The sequence below is a fragment of the Bubalus bubalis genome, chromosome X (assembly GCF_019923935.1).
Source record: "Bubalus bubalis isolate 160015118507 breed Murrah chromosome X, NDDB_SH_1, whole genome shotgun sequence".
NCBI classification, from domain to species: Eukaryota; Metazoa; Chordata; class Mammalia; order Artiodactyla; family Bovidae; genus Bubalus; species Bubalus bubalis.
This window is the reverse complement of record NC_059181.1, coordinates 94,103,377-94,110,678: the sequence shown is the minus strand read 5'-3', so window position 1 is coordinate 94,110,678 and position 7,302 is coordinate 94,103,377.

The following is a 7,302-nucleotide window of genomic DNA, read 5'->3' as shown; positions in this document are numbered from 1 at the left end:
AATGCACTGTGATAGAACAGTGGACAAGATCTTTTTTTTTTTTTTTTTTTTTTTTTTTTTTTTTTTTTGTGGGGAGAGTAAAAACATTTGTTTTCCCCAAGTCTACACTATCAAAGATTAGTTTGGAGGCACACAAGCTTCAAATATATAGCATTATTATGAGTCAAGAATGCAAATGCAAGGCTCTGAACGATATGGATAATGCCACTGAGATTAAGTAGTTTGATCAAAAACTTCTAACTGGAAAAGAAATGGAGAACTGACCTATGTGTGCCCACCCACCATGGCCATCCCAAATGATTCATCCTTTGAACAGGAAGGAACAAGCTAATGCCTTACTGCCCCACACACCCTTAACCTTCTTCTTTTATAATTCACATCACATGACAGCACTACCTTTGCCATAGATCAGCTAGAAACACGAGGTTTGTCCTAAGCACTTCCTTCTTTCTCATACTTCATATACAAGAGTCACAAGTCAATTCCTGTTTGATTCTATCTACAAAATTAAGAATGAAAATTTTCAACTCTTCTTTGTTTTCCTTTTATTTTCTTAGCTCACACTATTATCACTTATCCCCTGAAGCACTGAAACAGTTTCTAATCTTTGCCTTTTCCAACTGTTCCTCCGTTTTCAGAGTAATTCTTCAAGTATGAATCTACTAGTTACTAGTAACTTTTTATAATAATTCAAACTTCACTTTCCTTATGAAATTTACCCCAATTCTTCAGGCAGAGTTAACCTTCTCCTTTCTCTGTGTCATTCTCTCTATTGTAGCCATTAAAATCTCAAATTTTTATGCATCAAATTCCATATCTAGTTCTTCATTAAACCTGAAGTGTAGGGATTATGTTTTCTTCATCTCTTTACATCCATAGTTGTGCCAAGACACTGAAGTTGTTTGCTATACATTTGCTGAAATATTTACTATTATAATCATTCCTTAAGGTTAGGGCCTAGAAGGTCTCAGCTAAAAATAAAACATTACATTTGAAGAAAAATTTCCCATTCAGCTTTTAATTGTTAAAAGCCTCTCAGTAGCCTCATCACAGAAGAAGATTCCAAAAAGTTGGATCCAAGGACATATAGGTAATGAAAAGGAATCTGGAAATATCTAGAGCAGTGAATTGATGTATGCTAAAGAAGGTCAGCACACATAGCTTTCAGGGAACCAGAAGCCTTCCCAAGACTATGTGCACAAGAACTGGGGAAAATGTGGAAATAGTGCAGAAAATCATCAAAGGGTTTACAAGTCAAACAGTGTCAAATTTGCTATCATGTTCAGAGTTCACCTTGACTAAGGCTAGGCGTTACTCTTCTTTCCCCCAAAAGGGTATAATTACCTTTATTCTTCATCCCAGTTAATGCTAAATGACCCCACATTCTGTGCTATTCTATCACCTTGACACTGGATAAAAAGTTTGTCATCATAATCATTCATTAATTCATTTACTCATTCATTTATTATTTCACCTATAAGGTCATTTATTTCTAGAAAAAAAAAGCTAGGTAAATTCTGTCTTGCCACTTAAACAACCAGAACTAGACTTGTGCAATTAGAGAAATAAGACCTTCTTATTTGCAGTGTAGCTTAGTGTTGTCCCCTAATCTGTTCTCAAATTGCGCCAAGCTATGGTTTCACTCACAAAATACCAAGGGCACAAAGCTCAATTGTTACACACACTCCAGCATATGAAATTCATAGCTTTATGAGGGAAATTAACATGTGTGTGTGTGTTAGTCAGTCAGTCGTGTCTGACTCTTTGGAGCCCATGGACTGTAGCCTGCCAGGTTCTTCTGTCCGTGGAATTCTCCAGGCAAGAATACTGGAGTGGGTTTCTGTTTCCTTCTCCAAAATTAATATATATTTATGCATATATATATCTTAATTACATTAATTAATTAATATCTAATTACATTGAAAATGAAATACATAGATATCTTAATTAAACTAATTACATTAAGGTATCTATGTATTTCATTTTTATATAAAAATATCATACCCTTGGTATGAGAGTCACACATCCATTGGGCATAGCACTGCAATATGGTAAGACATTTTTCCAATAAATGAGCCTTGGGATTTTTAACATCTTGAGCATATACATGAATGCCCAAGGAGTGATCACTAAGACACCATCAAATGTTGGTAGCTGAAATCCACTTCAATAAAGACCGCATCAAGGAGTTAATGAAGTGGCCAACAATTATTCTTAGACTGTGTATTCCTTCTAAACTATATAGGACAAACTTGCTTCTTTGGTGGTGCCAATTCCTCACTGATATGTTTTTGTCTGTGACTGAACAAATGTGTGTAGTGTAGTAGTGTTAGTCACTTCGTGTCTGACTCTTTGTAACTCCATGGACTGTAGCCCACCAGGCTCGTCTGTCCATGGAATTCACCAGGCATGTACTCATTTCTGATTCCTCTACACAAAATCATCAGAGACCTCCAGAGATGCAGCGACCTCTGTGACAAGAGTAGGTAAGATCCCAGATTCCTGGGGAATGATGCCCAAACCTGAACCTCAACTGTGTATGCATGATTAGCACTAAAAGAGCCATGAGCCACACAGTTTTCTACAATTGCTGGAACTCACAAAGCAAACATTAGTGAAAGAAGATGGAGGAGATGGGGAAGGAATTAGAGAAGCAGAGGCAGCAGTGGTGCAGATAAAAATTTCTGCCCAGACAATGGCCTTATATTTGCAATACTTAACAAATTTTCAGTCATGTAAACTTTCAAACAAAAATACAAACAACAAAAAAAAAATACCAAAGCATTAGTTCTTAACCATCCTGTTTAGCTGTTAAAGTATAGAAAATTGTCCTGTTGGTGTTAGGTTTGTTTCCATCTCTTGTTATGAATAAACAACACTGTATTCCCTTAATGTTCGTCAATTATGTGCCAAGGAAAACAATGCATTGAGTTGCATTTCAGTGTTAATGTACTAGAATTTTTCATATTTTGGATATCTAATTATATTTGCTGCTGCTGCTGATGCAATGTTTAGGTACTAAGGGTTGAAAAGGTGGCTCTAACATTCATATATTTCCTTTATTTAAAAGCACTATGTTACAGAGACAGTTTTCTGTTGTGCCCTTACCTTGTAAATATGCCTTCCAAACACATTCATTATCTTCTGCCTCCTATACTAGATTATTGAAATTATGTTTGATTGAAACTTTTTAAAGTGAACATGAAGGTTATATTAACCAAAATGACTGAGCCCAACTTAAAAAATAGACCCTCAGTATTTATTAAGTGTCTGGTCATATCTGTGACCTACAAAGTATATTTGGCATCATTACATCAAGTATTTATTAAGGCCCACATTCAGGTACTGTGTATAGAAGGAAGGGGTGAGAATTAGACAGGGTTAGTTCTTTCAAAAAGTTAAATTATAATACAGGAGTTCCATACAAACATGGATCATACATTGCTGTAGTGAATGAATGTAAATAGCACAATGATGTCATAAATAGAGTGAAAGTAATTCTGCTGGAGTGATGGAGAAGGCTTCATCAAAAGGAAAACTTTAACTGGATCTTGAAGCATGAGCATTTTACTAGTTAATAGAAAAAGGAAGGGAGATTGCTCCAGGGAACAATATATGCAAAATCTCAGAAACAAGAACCTATATAGCACCTTAGGGACAGTGTGAGTGCTACTTTAAACTGTATCATACAATGAAAAGAGCTGATGGGAGGTTGAGAAGAGCAACAAAAAATGAGGTTAGAGAAGTATTGATATTTAAGGATTAGACCATGACGAGATTTGTTGGACTTCATGTTCTAGTAAGTGAAATAAATGATGATGAGAATAAAACCATCATTAGATCTTATTTATAAAAACTCACTCTAATAGCAGTGTGGCTAATGGAATAAAGTGGAATTAAAGGCAAGGAGATACATTGTGAGACAAACACAAGAGTTTCCACAGGAGGTGATGACAGCCTGAACTAAAAAAAAAGTAGCACTGAAGATAGAGAAAAGGGAACCAAACATTGTAGGAGAAAGTCAGGGGAGAGAATGTCCAGCATCTTCCATCCTAGGGAGAAAATGAAGGGACACAATCAACAGAACTAACTTCTCAGTGACTGTTGTTGTTTAGTCTTTCAGTTGTGTCCAACTCTTTGTGATTCCATGGACTGTAGCTCTCCAGGCTCCTTTGTTCATGGGATTCTCCAAACAAGAATATTGGAGTGGGTTCCCATTTCCTTCTCTAGGGGATCTTCTTGACCCAGGGATCAAACCCATGTTTCCTGCATTGCAGGCATATTCCTTACTATTGAACCACCAGAGAAGCCCTCTCAGTGACTACTGTAGAGTAATTGAACATTGAGATTGACAGGCATGATGTGTTGGACTTAAGAGTCAGAAAACCAGGCTTTTCATACCAGCTCTGCTATTAATCAGTTATGTTACTTTGGATGAGTCATTTTTCTCTCTCTGGACACCAATTTCTCATCCTTGAAATGTGAAGAGTTGTTTGATGCCCTATGAAATCTCTTCCATGTCTGTCATTCTAGGGCTCTATGGATGATTTTGACATAAGGAGGCAGGCAGTCCCTACCTTAGGTAATTCTCTAATTACTTAGGTCACTTTCTTTCTTAAGGAGTACAGTAAATTAAATCCCTGGAGTAGCAGGTGAAATGGAAGATGCTGAGTCATTTAAGAAAAATCTTACATAAACATGAGTATAATCATCTCTCATTATCTAGGCACAAATAGATTCAAGGGATTAGACCTGAGAGACAGGGTGCCTGAAAAACTATGAATGGAGGTTCATGACTTTGTACAAGAGGCAGTGCTCAAGATCATCCCCAAGAAAAAGAAATGCAAAAAGGCAAAATCATTGTCTAAGGAGGCCTTACAAATTGCTGAGAAAAGAAGAGAAGCTAAAGGCAAAGGAGAAAAGGAAAGATATACCCATTTGAACACAGAGTTCCAAAAAATACCAAGGTGAGATAAGAAAGCCTTCCTCCGTTATCAATGCAAAGAAATAGAGGAAAACAATAGAATGGGAAAGACTAGAGATCTCTTCAAAAAATTATACATACCAAGGGAACATTTCATGCAAAGATGGGCACAATAAAGGATAGAAATGCTATGGACCTAACAGAAGCAGAAGATATTAAGAAGAGGTGGCAGTAATACACAGAAGAACTATACAAAAAAGATCTTCATGAGACAGATAATCACGATGGTGTGATCACTCACCTAGAGTCAGATATCATGGAATGTGAAGTCAAGTGTGCCTGAGGAAGCATCACTAAGAACAAAGCTTGTGGACGTGATGGAATTCCAGTTGAGCTCTTTCAAATCCTAAAAGATGATGCTGTGACAGTGCTGCACTCAATATGCCAGCAAATTTGGAAAACTCAGAGTGGTCACAGGACTGGAAAAGATCAGTTTTCATTATAATCCCAAAGAAAGGCAATGCCAAAGAATGTTCAAACTACTGCACAATTGCACTCATCTCACAGGCTAGCAAAGTAATGCTCAAAATTCTCCAAGTCAAGCTTCAATAGTACATAATCTGTGAACTTCCAGATGTTCAAGCTGGATTTAGAAAAAGCAGAGGAACCAGAGATCAAATTGCCAACATCCGTTGGATCATCAAAAAAGCAAGAGAATATCAGAGAAACATCTACTTCTGTTTTATTGACTATGCCAAAGCCTTTGACTGTGTGGATCACAATAAACAGTGGAAAATTCTGAAAGAGATGGGAATACCAGACCACCTGACATGCCTCTTGAGAAATCTGCATGCAGGTCAAGAAGCAACAGTTAGAACTGGACATGGAACAACAGACTAGTTCCAAATTGGGAAAGGAGTAGGTCAAGGATAAATATTGTCACTCTGCTTATTTAACTTATATGCAGGGTACATCATGAGAAATCCTGGACTGGATGAAGCACAGGCTGGAATCAAGATTGCCAGGAGAAATATCAATAACCTCAGATATGCAGATGACATCACCCTTTTGGCAGAAAATGAAGAAGAACTAAAGAGCCCCTTGATGAAAGTGAAAGAGGAGAGTGAAAAAGTTGGCTTAAAACTCAACATTCGGAAGACGAAGATCATGGCATCTGGTTCCATCACTTCTTGGCAAATAGATGGGGAAACAGTGGAAACAGTGACAGACTTTATTTTGGGGGGCTCCAAAATCACTGCAAATGGTGACTACAGCCATGAAATTAAAAGACACTTGCTCCTTGGAAGAAAAGTTATGACCAGCCTAGACAGCTTATTAAAAAGCAGAGACATTACTTTGCCAACAAATGTCTTTATAGTCAAAGCTATGGTTTTCCAGTAGTCATGTATGGATGTGAGATTTGGACTATAAAGAAAGCTGAGAGCCAGAGAATTGATGCTTTTGAACTGTGGTATTGGAGAAGACTCGTGAGACCTTGGACTGTAAGGAGACCCACCCAGTCAATACTAAAGGAAATCAGTCCTGAATATTCATTGGAAGGACTGATGCTGAAGCTGAAACTCCAATACTTTGGTCACCTTATGTGCAGAATTCATTCCTTGAAAAAGACCCTGGTGCTGGGAAAGATTAAAAGCAGGAGGAAAGGGGATAACAGAGGATGAGATGATTGGAAAGCATCACCGACTTAATGGACATGAGTTTCAGTAAACTCCAGGAGTTGGTGGTGGACAGGGAAGTCTGGTGTGCTGCAGTCCATGGGGTCGCAAAGAGTTGGACAGGACTGAGTGACTGAACTGAACTGAACTGAGTAATCAAAAACTGTCTGATTAACCACCTGCATAGCCTCAAAGCCAGAATTCTGGTCATTAATTATGATTGTTCGGGAGTGTAAGTACAAATATAGGGTTGTAAACTAAATTTATACTGACTTCAAGATTTGCCAAATAAGTTATTACAATAAATCACTGATAAGAGCTTATTATCTTATTGCTTCTTTACCCCTGAAGTCAAATTCAAGAAAAAATTATGTTAGAGATCCTCATGGATTGAATCTATATTTCGATATATAAATATCTTTCATTGTAAGTTGTTCTCCCCTTTGGCACATCTAACCAAGAGTCACCAGACTAAACAAAATGTAAATGAATTGAGAATCATGGGTCAAGTGAAAATCACTCCCAGTTCTTGGGTTCCTCTATGAGGATCTTAGAGGAAGTGGGTGAAGATTTTATTTACTCTGGAGTAGAAATCACAGCAGTGTATAACTTCTGTGTGAAACATCTACATGGTTATCAAATCTACATTATGGACAGAAAGTTGGTAGAAGGGATACTGCTGTGAGAGGGCAACACTGCAGC